General features: G+C 41.7%; 1 protein-coding gene across 2 annotated transcripts in view; it reads right to left on the bottom strand.

Annotated features, from left to right (window-relative positions):
- NALF1 (NALCN channel auxiliary factor 1) overlaps positions 1 to 16,380 on the bottom strand; it is a 338,973-nt gene that overhangs the window by 16,223 nt on the left and 306,370 nt on the right. The gene's annotated exons all lie outside the window — the stretch shown is intronic.

Below are 16,380 nucleotides of genomic sequence, written 5' to 3'. Positions count from 1 at the left end.
GCCAAAGCAACATTGCCAGGATTAACTAGGTATACATTGCACAGCACACAATTCTAAGAGACTCTCACTCAGGTAAATTGCATTACTTTCCTTCCAGTTCCAGAAAATGATTTTCTGAAATGCTTTCTATTTCTTTATCCAATCATTGTCCCATTAATTCCATGAAATACTTGCCTGGTTTGCATGTAATACTAAAACAGGCTTTAGCTTTATGTGGACAAGCAAGCTGCAACAACAACAACAAGAAAGGCTCAGGATCCCCTGCTTCCCTTTTCCATGCAGATGGAAAGAAGACCTGTTTGGAGAATTGGCTTCACTTTGTTACTGTGCCTCAACAAGACAACCAAACTAAGTCCACTGCTCCCACATAGGTCCTTCAGGGAGATAGCACCCTACAATGCCCACAGGGCCCAAACCTTACTCTCTGCGTGGCATTCAGTGCCAATCCTACTCAGAGTAGTCCCATTGAAGTTAAGGAATATGACTTAACTTAGGCTCATTAATTTCAGTAGGTTTATTCTGAGTAGGACTAGCATTGAATCTAAGCTGCTGGGTGCTTCCAGATGAGGCTTTAATATTGCAATCTCACCCAGTCTTCTCATTTTTAAAAAAGGAAAGCACTTGGAATCTCTGCCAGGACTTCCTCAGCACACTGTATTAACTCCCGCTTATCTAAAGTTCTAACCTCACATTAATATGCTAGGCATGGGACTGCCAGTGAGATATTCCAGGACCCCAGAATGCAAGACAGTAGAGAGATGAGGAGCTGAGTACATCAGTGAGATGAAGGATTCCATTGCACTTGCATGGGGAAGTGAAGGGAGCAGCTGTGGTATTGGGCAGGGAGAGATGGCCCCTGGCACCTCTCTCATCGGGCCCAAAGACCCCAGATCCAGAATGGGATTGGAGAGCAGAAAATGTGAACTCATGTGCTTAATTCAGATTTAATATGCCAAAATGCACTGGAACTGTGGTATGGCTGGTGGAGCTTATCTGGGAAATGAATGCACTGGAGAGTTAAGAGAAGGCACCAGCCATTTCAAAACAGCAGCAACACCGGGAGGAAGAGGAGAAACCTGCTTCCTCTTCAGGTACCTTGGTGCCGGCTGTCAGGCCCAGATTTTAAAGTTATTTCTGTCTGCCTGTACAGGATTTCGGTCCTGTACCTTTGGCTATGCCTCCATTGAAAAGTCCCCTTAGCAATGTGAGTCCAAATCAGTTTGGCAAAGTTATATACTTGAACAATGGAAACAAAATACAAGAAAGAGCTTCCAGAAATGATACGCCAATCAGTTTGCCTGCTGCAGTTTCACCATGTAAAGTCAATCACAAATATTCACAGAAGGTGGTGCTGGTTCCCTGCAACTAAAGATCAAAACCCAGGTATAGCAGCTAAAAGCAATGTGCTACAGGGTTCCTTTGATCATTTAGGTGTCATGCTACATAAATTTACTATTTCCATTTTTAAAAATCACTTGAACATCTAAACTCTCGGGATGAAAGGACATACGTAAAAACAACTGGAAGGACAATTAATTTGGATTTCATAACCATGAGCCCTCCACCCCAAATATTTCTGGCATTGTAGTTCAAGAGCATACTGAGCTACTTTTTAAATAACATGCTTAGATGTAATACTTTTTCTACCTGTACCAGTTAATCGTCATATATGCTTTCATGAATAGCTTGGGCTTTATACACCTTTGAGAACATCTCCTTTCATTTAATCCTATGACCGGGGTTTTAATTTCTAGCCCGAACTCAAGTTTTGGCACCTTTCAGGTGAACGCCATTGCCATTATAAGAGAACAAGGAAGGCATTCATGGTGAGTTCCGGCACACACACTCCCCCCCCCCAAAAAAAATAGCACTACTAATGAGAACTTTCACTAAAGTTCACCATCCATATTTGAACAGCAGAGGCACGTCAACAGTCAGTCTCAGTAGCTGCTCACAACTGTAAATGTATCCATGACCAGTCGTATTTCACCAGACTATCACACCAACTCGCCAGATTCCATCCCAACGCTCTCTTTCTGGCTTTCTGAGTTGGGATCTTGCTCCACTCACTATTCACCATATTCTGTTGCCAGGATCTGCCCGTGATCTACGGTCATCCACTTTAGTTTGCAGGGCTCTGCTCCTGCCAACTAAGTTCCATCCCCACAAACCCCAGCATACTTGTTGGCAAGTCTACATGCAAGACCTCTCTCCCTTGGCAGATAAGCAAATGCTGTACTATGCACTATGAAGAAATCTACCAACTCAATAAAGTCCACAGATGAACTGTACCCTGAGCTTCTTCTGGAGCTAGAGAACCCCCAGATTACCCCAGGAAACACATTGGCATTACAAGGGCTTCTTTTACTAAATCTAAAACAATATCCCAGAAGATCTTTCTTATGACGGGGCTGAGATTTTCATTTGTAGCTTTGATTTGTTTATACATATGAACCTGAATGTCATAAGCTGCTTTGAGTTTATATGCATATTTAAAAAGTGGGAGGTAATTTTTAAAAATAAAAACAATACACTTAAAAAAAACTGGGGATGAAGCCAATAGAAGGTATATTTTGTTTACTGGGGGGGAGTATTTCTTTTTAGATGTTTTTAATCTGTTTTTTTAAACATCTCACCTGCTCAAAGCCCTTAGAAGAGGGCAGAATGCTCATTTAAATAAATGAATCCCAGAAAAATAACTGCCTCATACAATTTCTTAATATTATTATTCTTATCTAAACTGTTGGATGATGGTCATTTAAGCATTTCTGAGAGGATTAGCAAGTACATTTCTTCCACTGGCAATTGTAAAAAGCAGTATAGACTAACTGATTATTTTTCCTTTTTCCTCTCTGTACCTAGCCTTCACAAAAAGCACAATGAGAACTTAAGGGAGGAGGGAACTGCAAATTCAACAGCTGGGAGCTTGAAAAGGGATAATTTCCTAGAGAACTTGGTTCAATTTAAACCCATTTCATTTTATCTGTTCTGGTTTTAATTTGTGTCAGTAAAAGTTTAATTTCTGTAATTACCAACAAAGCTGTTATCTTCAGCTTATTTGCAATGGCAGCAGGTAGTGGCAAAGTTGCTAGGTGACCAGCTAAGAAAAGGAAAAAAAATCTATTGCTAATCTGTGGTTTATGATTACCACTTGCAGTTGGGTTTTTGTCATTGTACCTTGCAGGGAAAGATATTCCCATTACAAATGCAGTATCATTAGCTTAAGGAGAGCTTCCATGTTGTTGTTAGTTTAAACATGTTATTTACAGGCTAAAAAAAATCAAGGTGAAACTTTTGTTTTGTTTGGATAAGAGCTTTTTAAAAATTGTACTGGCTTTCGAAACAGCTAGCTATAAAACTAATAACCCTTGTGCTTTCAGTGCCTTGGCTGATCTTATCTCTTATGCATCTCCTATTGGGAAAAATACAAATACTGAATAAATTATTGTTGTAAAAATCCGACTCCACAGTAGCAAATGAAAGGGGTTTGCTGATTCTCAAGGAGTTACCTAAGAGCAGCTAGGCATTGCTGATAATGGGAGAAGTGGCACCACCCACTCTACAAGTCAATTGCTACCTTCCAACTAGCAGTAGAGGACCTGCTATGCTTCTGCTACTGAGACATCTTAGTGAAGAGTATTCTCCTCAATACATCAGAGGTGGCATATTTTGAGGCAGCTAAGTGGATTTTCTCAGTGCACTATACACTGGTGATGGCATCAGCCTAAGAACAACAGAAACGCTATTCTGGGTTAGACCATCTATTTCCCACACTGACCAGCTTTCTGGAAAGCAAAGAAGCAGGGCACGAAAACAACAACTCTCCCTCCAAACCCATCATCTGCTAGTCAGAGGCATATTGTCCCATATACCTGGAGGCGTCTGTTTATCTATCAGGGCTGATAGAGCTACCATCCTTTTCCAAGCTAAGCTAAGCTTTACAGATGTTTTGGGAGAGGTGCCTTGGCTGAATGGCGAAGCACATCAGTTGCATGCCAGTGGTCCCAGAATATTTGCCAAAACCCAGAATATCTGCCCATCAGAATAGGCAATAGTGTTCTAAACTTTACATAGTGCTCATAAGAATGCAACAGTCTGCTCAATAAGGCCAGTGACCCAACTAGTCCAGCTTCTTCATCTCACAGTGGCCAACCAGATGCCTATGGAAAACCCAAAAGCACAACAGGTTGTGATTCCCAACAACCAGCAATCAGAGAAATACTGCCTCTGACATGGAGGTATCACATAGCCATCATGGCTAATAGTGTTGACAGCCTTATATCCCATAAATTTGTCTAATCCTCTATTAGTGCCATCCAAATTGGTGGTCAACACTACTCCTTGGGATCAGATTTCATCATTTAACTATGCGCTTTCTGATGACGTAGTTTCTTTTGTCTGTCCTGAATATTCCAACATTCAGCTCATTTGGATGTCTCCAAGTTCTAATATTACAAGACAGGAAGAAAAACTTCTCTATGCATAATTTTATACATCCCATAAGACAAACGCATAATCCACATGGCCGGAGGCTAGCAGCCATGACCTCATATTGGGGCAATGTGTTCCATAAATTTATTGTGCATTGGAGTGTGGGAGGCAAAACTACCCAGATCCTGAGATCTGGAGTGCCTTTTGAGAATGCCCTTCCCAGAGAAGCTTACCTAGTGTCTTTGCCAATACTATTTTCAGTATGTTTTCAAGCACCTTAGATCCATGTGCTCTTAATACACTGAATTCCAGATCTGCTGGGTACATTTAGCATTCTTGTGCATCTTTCTAGTTTTTTACTTGCTGCCACTGACAATTTTAATGCTGCTTTAAAAAAACAACTGATCACTATTTAATAGTGATCAGGCAAGGCACCCAAGGGACGCGGGTGGCGCTGTGGGTTAAACCACAGAGCCTAGGACTTGCCGATCAGAAGGTCGGCGGTTCGAATCCCCGCGACGGGGTGAGCTCCCGTTGCTCGGTCCCTGCTCCTGCCAACCTAGCAGTTTGAAAGCACGTCAAAGTGCAAGTAGATAAATAGGTACCGCTCCAGCGGGAAGGTAAATGGCGTTTCCTTGCGCTGCTCTGGTTCGCCAGAAGCGGCTTAGTCATGCTGGCCACATGACCCGGAAACTGTACGCCAGCTCCCTCGGCCAATAAAGCGAGATGAGCGCCACAACCCCAGAGTCGGCCACGACTGGACCTAATGGTCAGGGGTCCCTTTACCTTTACCTAGGCAAGGCAAGGCACCCAGAAAACCCTGTTACTGGGAAACATACAAATACTGTAAGTTAAATCCTTTTGTTGGCCCGGAACCTCTTGCTAAGCATCTTTCTTGGGTGATCCCAAGATATTACACTGCAGCTGGCATTTTCAATGTTCTACCGTTTATAGCTGAGAGGAGAGGAAGACTGGAAAATGATTCATTATAAAATAAAGACAATTTGTCCTATCGGTATAAAAATTGGCATGTTGAATTGGCCCAGGCAGAAGTATGATTCTGTTCGAATTTCAGAAATATCTAATGGAAAATGGCTAAGTTATACCTGTTGCAAATATTTTGTTCAAGGTGCAGAGCTCCCACTGTTTGCAATTATTTTTACATCCACCTGCAGGTACAGTTTTTAAAAGAATTTTGCAAGTTCTGAGTATGTGAAAAATCCACAGATATTTCAGGTTACATGCCTTTCACTGGCCTAGGGAAAATCCAAAGTATATTCCCAAAGTTATGAGCTTTCAGAGCTCCCATTTCAAATCAATAATCCAGTCCTCTCCCACACCCCTTAACGCAGGAGACAGAAGTTTCCTAAATCTACAGCTATCTTTTATAGCTTAAGAAACAGCACACTCTTCATATGAGGAAGCTTTCTTTTTCTAATTTGATTTTCGTTACATATTATTATAAAATGAATCAAAATATCCAATAAGCACACACCATTATCAAAACAGAAATGAACCGAAAAGAGAAATCATTAACATTCAGGCTGTTACCAAAAAAAATAAAAATAAAATTAGAACACCTTCCACATTAGAAAGAAAACAAAAACCCACACAATTACAGCTGATGTGACAACAATCTAAATACGTGGTGGTTTTTAAACAAATGGCTCTTTACTTGAATCCTGAAGTGTGACACATGAGGACTGTACCATAATCATCAGAAATATTTGATTCAGCCATAAGAAAGACTGCATCCTAGGCCAACCCCATGTAATGTTCTATAGGAGATGGTATGGCTGATAGCAGATGGGAGACCCTATGAGAATCTAATGAGATTGATGAGGCTGCAGACACTTAAAGGTAAAGGGACCCCTGACCATTAGGTCCAGTTGCAGATGACTCTGGGGTTGCGGCGCTCATCTTGGTTTAGTGGCTGAGGGAGCCGGCGTACAGCTTCCGGGTCATGTGGCCAGCATGACTAAGCCACTTCTGGCAAACCAGAGCAGCGCACGGAAACGCCGTTTACCTTCCTGCCGGAGCGGTACCTATTTATCTATTTGCTCTTTGTCGTGCTTTTGAACTGCTAGGTTGGCAGGAGCAGGGACAGAGCAACGGGAGCTCACCCCGTCGCGGGGATTCAAACCACCAACCTTCTCATCGGCAAGCTCTAGGCTCTGTGGTTTAGACCACAGCGCCACCCAAGTCCCTTTACAGACACTTACCTGGGAGTAGTTCCCATTGAGCTCAGTGGGGTTTACTTCAGAGTAGACATATACAGTACAGGTATGAGTTATCTGAATGACAGCAGAACCATACTGTAGCTTTTGAGAGTCCCAAGAAAGTCCTAAATGCTAGAATTCATAATTCTCCAGCTTCTAAAGACTGTTTTAAGAAATAGTTGCCATGGGGAAATGCAAGCTGCACAGTACACAACACTCATGTAAATGTTAAGGGGGACTAAGTTGAGCAGTTAATATGCATATCAACCAGCCACTGTGCATGTTTCTCAGGCATGGAGAATGTGCATAATTGCCCCATGAGAAGGAAACTGTGCATATTTGCTGGCTGTAATATCTCAAGCAGGCCTTTGGTTATTGACTGCACTGTAGTTTACCCCTCACAGAACTACAGTTCCCAGCAACCCTTAACTGAGGGAAAGAACATGCTTTGAACGTGCCTTAAAGGTATAGTGTGTACACAGCCAAAATTCCAACTTTGACACTGTACGAAAGCTAGATTTTTCCTCGATAATTACTGCATTTTGCAAAGGATATATGCATGCCTTTATTTTAGTTTCCTGTTTTTTCATTTTGCATTTTTAGTATGGCTAGGAGCTTCAAAAGCTGGAAGTGGCCTGGGCCTCCCTGGGCCTCTGAAAGTGCCTACAAATACCTCAATATTCTGGAACCTTTTAAATCACTTTTCCAACACCAGGTTCTAAGAGTATGACTAAAGAAATAGTCCTGGAGTATGCTATTATTTACCAGTGATAAATTATTTACCAAGATGGAGCAGCATATTAATCAAACAAATAAACAACACTGGCTGTGTATGGTAATGAAACAATATTGAAGCCTCCAAGCTTATTATAACGTGTAATTGAATATCCAACATTTATGCTACTCCTTCATTACATCAGCGTTTATTTTCTATGCGCCCCCCCCAATATAAAATATGAGTTCGTATGTGCGCAGTAATATGCACACATTGTTTCTAAGCCCAGAGAACACCATCTTCATTTGGTTTACTATAATGTTTTTATGGTATCTATTTTCAACTCTTTCCTTTCCGGAGGTCCCAAATTGCAAAAGCTAAGCTATTCACAAGAAGGGCAGGGTAGACAGCTATTGGGTGCAGCTGTGCTTTGGTTAATATTGGCTGCAACAGCTTGCAGTTGCAACACGGGTTGTGTGCATATTCACTTTCTACTCATGAACTATTCATAAATGGAAGAGAGTGTTCCATTTTCCGAATGTTCCTTTGGAAGCCAAACGTCCAACGGGGCTTCTGCGGCTTCCAATTGGCTGCAGGAGCTTCCTGCAGCCAACCAGAAGCCACGCTTTGGTTTCCGAACATTTTGGAAGTTGAACAGGCTTCCGGAACAGATTCCATTCAACTTCCAAGGTACGAATGCAATAGGTTAAGATCTGGTGAAGTATAATAACAACTTTGTAAAGTATACAGTTTTGGGTTCTCCCCCCCCCTTTTTTTTTTTACTTTCCCTTCTATACGGCTTCTGTTCTCTTTTTCTTTTTCTCTCTTTTATTTACATCTCACCATGTTTAGTGCATATATAATTATGTGCTTTTTAACTTTCAATAAAGAAATAAACATGCTTTTTTTAAAAAAAAGAGTGTTTCGAGCTAATATGATGTTGTTTCACAAAGTTGCTTTGGGAAGAAATAAAAGCTAAGTCACTGTTCATGTTTCAAAATGTTTTGTATGCGTTAGAGGAGAGGGGGAAAAGAGGGAAACCACTTAATAGCAGGGAGGCCTATATTTTACCCTGGCAGGGTGAGGGGATACAAAGCCTGCAAAATCAATATCAATCTGTCACAAATGGTTCATAAGTTGCAAATTCTGCATCGAAACAAAGTACTGTTTTCTGAATACATTATGCCGGGAGACATCATTTTCTTTCCTGAAAGAAGGTAGCCAGAAACACTGAGTAATCCTTGTTTTATCGCTAAGACTCAACTGAAAGTCTTTATGAGAAACCAAGGAAATAGTCCTTATTATGTCACTCTTCATTTCTCCTGTTCAGCTGTAGATCTACATTGCAATAATGTCAACTCTGATTAAATAAGGCCAGCTGGAACTGGAAACTACATAAACAATGCAAGTATAATCAGGATGTATGTAATGTACATTGTTGCAAGCATCCCAGAGAATGTGAGGAACCATAACCCTTAGGTTGCTATTAAGACATGTTTCTTGATTATGTTGTTTTCACAGTGTGTAGTCGTGTTATTCTTTCTAACTGCCCTTTGAAGTACGCAAACATGGCAACCTAGAATGTTGACAGTGCATCAAACTACCTGAATGTATGAAGGATCATTTACCCACATTCCAAATACAAAGACTCGGACCCTTTCTCCGTCTTGTTCAGTCTCCTTTTCACTTTCTCCTGCTTTTACATGCCCTTCCTCTCTACTTCTAACTGTTAAACACGGCAAAGCAGTAAAAGGGACAGTATGTCAAACTGCTGGGGTAGAAAGAGTCCTCTGGAGAATTCACACTGAGTGTAGGTCTCAAGTGCAAAATTGTTGCCTCTCCAAAATATGATGTACTGTCTAAGGGTTCGATTCAATAAAACATAGGTCTTGGTTTATGCTGCACGAAAACCAAGGAAAGCTGTGGAGGTGGTGGAAAAATCAATTTTCTATGGATTCCAGAGCAGAGAAACCTGACAGGTTTTTTTATTATTATTATTATATAAAAAAATAAAAAATAAAATTGGGTTCTTAAACAAGAGCAAGATATATAAGCTGCATACTGAGATATGAGACTAGGTAACCATCGCACATTTTGGGGGGGGGGGTAATGGGGGAACACACATGTGATTAAAGCTGTGACATTCCGTGAATCTTTAGTAATCAGGTACCAAGTGACAAATGATCTAGCAAGTGGGATCTGCATAGGTTGGCTGTAACTCCTACTTTACATAGGACAGTCCTTTTTCTGAAGTTCTGTCAGAGGACAGCATTCTGCTTGAATGAGTCCTCTCTTTGAAGGGCTGCCTGGTCCAAGTCCAGTTTCAAAGATAACCAAGAAGGGACAGCAGGGCCACTTCAACAGTTAGGAGCTGGACACAGACTGAACAGGCACACAGACAAACCTGGTCATGGTCTTCACAACTATGGTGAGATGTATTGCCTTGCTATTTTAACTATAGTGCATATAAATTTGCATCTGTATATAAATTTGCATGGTCGTAAAGGTAAAGGACCCCTGACAGTTCAGTCCAGTCACGAACGACTCTGGGGTTGCAGCGCTCATCTCACTACTGGCCGAGGCAGCTGACGTTTGTCCACAGACAGTTTTTCCGGGTCATGTGGCCAGCATGACTAAGCTGCTTATGGCGGAACCAGAGCAGCACATGGAAATGCTGTTTACCTTTCCGCCGGAGCGGTACCTATTTATCTACTTGCATTTTGATGTGCTTTTGAACTGCTAGGTTGGCAGGAGCTGGGACTGAGCAATGGGAGCTTGAACCGCCGACCTTCCAATCACCAAGCCCTAGGCTCAGTGGTTTAGACCACAGCACCACCCATGTCCCCTTTGCATTATCTACATATACTTTTTTCCCCTTTATGAGTGATGCACTTCCTCTTAACTGCGGACGTGTAAGTAAACAGTCTACATGTGTGCATGGGAACAGCTCTCTACGTACAGCATCTGTGCCAACGCAGATGCACATCTAGATAACTCAAAAACCTGCCACAATTTTAGTTGGCCCTAATAAAAGGATTGCCTGTGGATTTCCCCCACCCACCTTATGGACCAACATGTCTGCTTTCACTTTAAAAATAATTGTAGAGCCCCAGGAGTTCCTCAGGCTCAATAGGAAACAATAATTTCATGTGGGGATTCCATTCCCGGCCACCACCACCCCGGCGCATCAGCGTTCCTCACCCCATTCCACCGCTACCATGTTCCTCCCTCTTCCAGATCCAAAAGGACCTGGGCGCTGGCAATCGCACATCATTTGGATGAGCCTAAAATGGTCACCACCTGTACTTAGACAGACACCCACAGACCATAGTGCTGCATATCAAGAGGACTTTGCTTCTATAGGGTGCCCAGTGCATACATTTGTGTGCTAGTAAGCAGAAGAAGGGATGCGGGTGGCGCGTCCTAGGACAGAGCCCAGGACTTGCCGATCAGAAGGTTGGCAGTTTGAATCCCTGCGAAGGGGTGAGCTCCCGTTGCTCAGTCCCTGCTCCTGCCAACCTAGAAGTTCGAAAGCACGTCAAAGTGCAAGTAGATAAATAGGTACCACTCTTCTAGGAAGGTAAACAGCGTTTCCGTGCGCTACTCTGGTTCGCCAGAGGCAGCTTGGTCATGCTGGCCACATGACCCAGAAGCTGTACGCCGGCTCCCTCGGCCAATAAAGTGAGATGAGCGCCGCAACCCCAGAGTCGGCCATGACTGGACCTAATGGTCAGGGGTCCCTTTACCTTTACTAAGCAGAAAAAGAAGGTTGATGGATCAGATTAAAGCCCTTTCTAGCCTCCACAGTGGCTACTCAGATGGCTATGGGAAGCCCACAAGCAAGATATGACTGCAATAGCTTTCTCCTACACACACACACACACACACACACAACTTCTGTATGGCAGAACATATACCTAACAAAGTAGCTGGATATGATACTTTATTCCCTGTACACTTGACATTTGCACACCATGTACCTCTTGTTACTATGTGTTCTCCGACACAGTGCTTATAAACACATTTCATACAACATTATGTGCATCTGAAGCCCTCTGATATCAGTGGTACTTTGATACCATTTGATGGTTTAGTTATATTGATTTCAATTGGGTCATACCTGATTCTGAGATTTGGTTCTAAGGTTTTCTTTTTGAATCTACTTTCCTTCCCATGTAAGGTTTATTAAGAAAAAAATCAAATATTGTGAATGAAAAGGTCTGTGCCTTTCCTTTTCTGAGCTGTTCTATAGCCTTCATTCTGGTCTGTATGTATCTAAAAAGATACATGAGAAAAATACCAAAGTGTCATCTATCAGAACAGCTACAGTAACTTGAATTTAGAAAAGACAAAAAAAAAAGGACAAATACAGATTGCATCTGTGCTTTTCCACTGTCATCCCCCCCCCCCCCCCCAAGTAAGATTAAACTCAGTTGCGGTAAAATCTGAAGAATTTATTGCATTAAATCCAATCTGTCAAATTAAATCAAGCTATTACAAGGAATGCATATTGTCTGCAGGGCTTCCATTGAGAGCTTCCTGAGTTTTATGATAGGCTATTATTTGTTAGGTACACGAATGCTTAATATTACAGGAGAATTGTTTAGTTTTACAGCATATAAATTATTTCTGATAGATTATAAATATTTCCACCAGTTAATTTATAAGCTACTATAACAAAACAAATCAGCAGATTGTATTTTATCAGTTAAAAGTAGGGTAGAGAAAGTAGACTAGTAAATCACAACTGTATTGCCCTAACTTAGCATTACCTCATCAGTGTATAGCTTTTGCTAAAATTTAATAGAAGAATGCTTTTGCACCAGCATTTCTAAACAGAGTGCCAGTGAAATTGCCTTCACTGTTGATTACCATGAAGATTGGCTTTATGTTGTGGAAAGTCACCAAGCACACAAAGATATTAGTATCTGCCTGTCACAAGTATTACCACTTGTTCACAACCCAACACTTATCTTGCTGCCTGTTTACTGAATGCATAGATAGTGAAATCTGCCCTTAGGGTACAATATGACACTTCATTGTGCATCTTAATGTGATGGTTAGCAAACAAAATAAGTAAACAGAGCTGCGATTGACTAAAACAAGATGCCACAACTAGGCATCACATCTAACGTTTATTAGCCTTTATTTTGATAGCTTATCCCATAGCAGGAAAAGTGGTCTGCTGGGTATGCTAGTCCCAAGTCCTTTAGACCTTTATATCTCAAGAATGAAACCTTGAACTTGGCTTGGTAGTGAACAAGCAGCCAGTGCAGATCCTTAAGCACCAGCATAAATGTGTTCGGCCAGATATACCACTCAGTACTTTGCCACATCAGTCTACGCTAGCTGTAGAGTCCCAACTAAGCCCATAGAACTCATTACAGTAATCTAACAGTGATGTAAAAAAATTGGTCGTGAGCACTCCATGCCGCAGAGGTCAATTGACTTCTATTGAGAGAGAGATCAAACAATACTCTCAGATTGTGTACCTGCTCCAAGGGCATCCAGAACAGGCAGACATACCAGGCCCAATTCTTGGATCCAGGAACCACTCATCCACTGGTTCTCTGTCTTGTCAATATTCAGTCTCAGTTTATTAGCCCTCCCCCAGCCTATTTTTGTGTCCAGTTACTGATTCAAGAGATGCCTGGCTTCTTATGAATTTATTTCTCTGTAATTGAGCCCGAGGGGTCATTTTTTATATTGGTAACACTTCACTCCAAATCTAATGACTGCTCCCAGCTGCGGATATACATTAAACATATGCTGCTATGCAGCACCTTACGGTTAACTGCCAGGGGGCTGAGGCACAGTCACTCAACGCCACTCGAAGGAACCATCTCTGCAGGTTGACAGGGGCTGGCAGGGCTCTGACAAGTGTGTGGCGGAGGCAGGGGGGCAGGAAATTGACCCAGAAGAGGGGACCAGAAGTTTATGGGGGTTGGTGCCACCCATGAGACAGGGAATGGTGAGGAAGGCGGCTCAGAGCAGTGTGAGGCAGATGAAGGTGTGCAAGATGTGTTGGGAGCAGAAGAAGAGACTGTTGAGGTGAGGGACAAGCCAGTCAAATCCCTCTTATCCCTGCTGCACTGACTCCTAGAACCAGGAGTGGCTTGAAGAGGGAAGAACAATTATGGCTTCTGGGTAGCAAGAGTACATAAAGAAGGCAGGGGGTGTCCCACTGTTGCTGCAACTGCTCTGCAGGACACAGACCTGGGGACAGCTGCCTTGAGGCTGGAAGTGTGTGTGTGTGTGTGTGTGTGTGTGTGTGTGTAGCACTGCAGGACATCAGGGATGTCCTGGGGTTGCTCAGGACACAGGTAGGAGTTGAACTACTATAATCCAGTGCCTCTGACCCTCAGCCCACCGACAGAATCCGAGGGCATGCTGTGTTCAACAGAATCAAAAACCACTGAGAGATCCAGCATGATTAACAAGACTAAACTTCCTCTGTCTCTCTCCCTGAAGAGATGATCCATCAGGGCAACCAAGGTCAATTTTGTCCCCAAACCAGGCCTGAACCCAGACCGAAATGTCCAGATAACCAGTTTCCTCCAAAAATATTTTGTTCCCCTAGCCCCAGTGTTCTGTGTCAGGAAAGTAGAAGCTGTTGTAGTTGTAAAGCATGGGACAGAATGGTGGGAGAGTGGGAGAAGTCTCGTTGTCTAGTTTGTACATCGCAACATATCCTTCATGCTTATGTCATTCTGTAAAAATGTCACATCCTAATTTGTAAGTAGAACTTCTAAGCCAGAATTTCTTCCACACAGCATTCAATACCCATCTAGGAAGAGGATGGTGGGCAGTGGGCACAATGTCCTATCTTTCTACAGGTGCAATTCCATGGCAGGAAATAAATACATACAAATACAACTAACAAGCTCAGTTGGTTAGAGTGTGGTGCTGATAATGCCAAGGTTGCAGTTTCAATCCCTGCATTGAAGATGGTCTTCAAGGTCCCTTCCTACTCTACAATTCTGATTCTATGATTTCTAAAAATAATAAAAAAGAACATACAACACAACTCACTCACTCTCTCTTATATACACACATGCGACCTTATAGTAGCAAGGTTAAACCATTAAAGCAATAAAGCTAACAGTACAATCCTATACATGTTTATTCAGAAGTTACCGGTAAGTACCATTAAGCTAAATGGGCCCCAACTCTGGGCAGGTGCGTACAGTACTATAGACCTGAGTGTTGCACATTAAAAGCCAATCAAAGTAAGAATAATGTATTCAATAATTGGTGGAACAGACACAAAGAGGGAGCCTGCCGGATTTCTGGGAGAGCGTTGTAGAGATGTGTTGACGACCACAGAGAAGGCCCTGTCTCTTGTGCTCACAAAGTTGTGAGAGGAATCCAAGACCAGGGCCACTGAAGTTTGTATCACTTTCCAAACTAAACCTATATGGAACCAAAAAGTCTGGAAAAATTACATTATCCTAAGCTGAATTAAGCTAAAACTACTTCAATTTGAGCCCAGAAGCCAATACAGCCACCATAAGATGGGAGTTGTATGCAAACAGGAGACAAAGTAACATCCAAACACACATTTGATTAATGTCTGAATTGATTCTGACAGTCTAAGATAGTGGAAATATCCAAAATAAATATGAGCAAGGTGGTTCTGAAGAAAACTGAAGATTAAACCATGTTTTAAATGTCAGGCAGTGAAATATTGATGATAATAATGTCAGTTAAAAACCGGTAAAATATAGATGCAGTAAAAACAGCCTTTCACAACTCTCTTTCCCCCAATTTGAAGCACATTTTATTTTTATCAAGAGCATGTGAGCCTCTTCTACTAAGAATTCATTTTCCAAGGACCCTCCAGAGACAACTAGTATTAACTTCTCTTTCTTATATTAAATGAATTCTGACTCTATCAAACATGAATTCACTTTCTGCATACAGACCAAGAACATCAAATGGAAAGCATGAACTTGAAGCATTAGGTTTAGTCAGGAAACACATTCTTAATCCAAATAATATTTTTTTACAAAGGTGCATTCTGTTGTTTTGGACAATGGAAATCTTTATGGAACTGCAAATTACAGGCAGAATAAACAAGTTTCTATGGTGTGCCTAAGAATAGCCAGAGTGAGGGACAACTGAGCAGGAATCAGGAGGAAGCTCCCTAATAGGGGCTGCTACTGAGAATGCCATATCACATGTCACTTCCTGGCTAGCCAAAGCCACAGGATGTTTCCATGTCAATACCACTGACACAGAGATACCCTAGGAACTTTCCCTCGTTCCCTATGATTCAGTTATTCAGATGCTCTTTACTGGAATAGCATGGTAACTAGTCAAGATTCATCAAAAGACTAAAAAAGTATCTACACCGAACAAGTCCTAATGGTAAAAGTTAACTGCCTGCATGTTATATCTGTTTCAAATTGATGCTGGCATCACACACCTGTTATTGTATCAGTGGACTGCATCTTACTATAAACTGCAGGATCAACTATTCAGCTGGTATGCTGCCTTCAAAGATTATATGATTTAAATGTGAAATATTGTCTGCATATGAATAGGATGAAAAATTTCACAAATCATCCAGGTCTTCATTATGGAAGGGGCTTACGAGCCAAATCTTGACAATTTGTTTTCAAGGCTGAAGGCAACACCATAGATTATATTATTCAAACAATACATGAAGTTATTGCTTGATAAAGCAGTTGTCTTTGCGCAAGCTATGATATGGCAGATAAGCATATAATATTTGATAAACATGATACATTTATTTGCCTAAGCCTTGGACAGTAATTGATTTTTACTGTCACAAATTGTTTTATAGATATTTGAAATGGTAGTTTTGTGTGTGCTGTTAAATCTGGCCTTTCTTCAAGGGTCTATAGTTGTTCTTGCTGGGTAGTTTTTGAACAACCCCTTGGACCATTTTAATGAAAAGGCAGTAGTAGTAGTAGTAGTAGTAGTAGTAGTAGTAGTAATATACCAACATGCTATTGCCTGTCTTTGGCTTTCACATATGCTGTGTGCAGA

This window comes from Podarcis pityusensis, assembly GCF_964106645.2.
Source record: "Podarcis pityusensis genome assembly, chromosome: 4".
Taxonomy (NCBI): domain Eukaryota; kingdom Metazoa; phylum Chordata; class Lepidosauria; order Squamata; family Lacertidae; genus Podarcis; species Podarcis pityusensis.
This window is presented reverse-complemented; position numbering and strand designations above follow the sequence as displayed.